Raw genomic sequence first — 1,051 nt, forward strand, 5'->3', positions numbered from 1 at the left:
TCACAATCAAATAATTTACTGAGGGCTGCAGCGGGCAAGCAGGGTGAAGCCTGAGGAGAAAAATGCTGCAAGAATATCTGAGAGACAAACCCTCCTGTTCTTCCTTTTTTTTTCTTTTCTGCACTCATCGCAAAGGAGCAAGGAAAAAAGCCTAAGACATGGGCTGGGATTCCTTAAATTCCTCAAACACCACGCAGCTGCCTAAATGCCCTTGCCTCTACCAAGTGTTTTCCCACAGGTCACTAAGCATCTGAACATCTGCTGCTGGATAGATGTACTTCACTCCTTTCCCTGACCAGGGTGAGTGCATTGAACCCTAGTTAAGCTCTATTAGTCTCCACAGGAGCTCTCCGTGTAGTTCAGCTGCAGAGTTGAGTCTAATCAATGTTTTCAGAGCACGCTTCCTAGGTGAGGCTCCACACACGGAAGCCAGAAAGGAGTTTCTTTCCTTGCCTTGTGCTGGGCACTTGGATGAAATAGTTAACATCCAGGGTCAGATCTTTCTTCAGCCCAAGCACATGTGTATTTGTGTCTCCAAAGCAGATGGTGAATACTCAGGTCAGCAACTTCAGAAGAAGAGACTAAGACAGCCTCCCTTCCACAGATAGCTCTGTGGTTGGATGTTCAGCGTAAAGGCGGTAGTCGTAGCATACAGAGTGGGGACTAAATCTGAACATGGCATACATAGGCTGTTCTTCTTGTAGAAGGCTGTACCTTGCAAGCAGGAGCTTTCCTGGCTCGAACACAAAGCTCCAGAAGAAAGCTCATTGATGGGAAGCCCAAACAGGGATGGATGCTGTCCTATAGAAGACTAACATTTTGCCATCTCCCATTTATTGGTGACTACGTAAGTGTCTCCCCTAGTTTTTTGGGTTGCCATGTTTTGATATGCCTGACTCAATATATGTTATTTTCTGGGTGCCTTGCTCGATCAAGGACTCTGAATTCCATTCAGCATTTTGGGTGCCTAAAAGCTATGAATCCTTTCATGGATCTAGCACAGAAAGCTTCCTCACGGGACTCGGTAGACCTGCTAGAAGAAATCCACAGA

The sequence above is a fragment of the Cariama cristata genome, unplaced genomic scaffold (assembly GCF_000690535.1).
Source record: "Cariama cristata isolate BGI_N322 unplaced genomic scaffold, ASM69053v1 scaffold7942, whole genome shotgun sequence".
Lineage (NCBI taxonomy): Eukaryota > Metazoa > Chordata > Aves > Cariamiformes > Cariamidae > Cariama > Cariama cristata.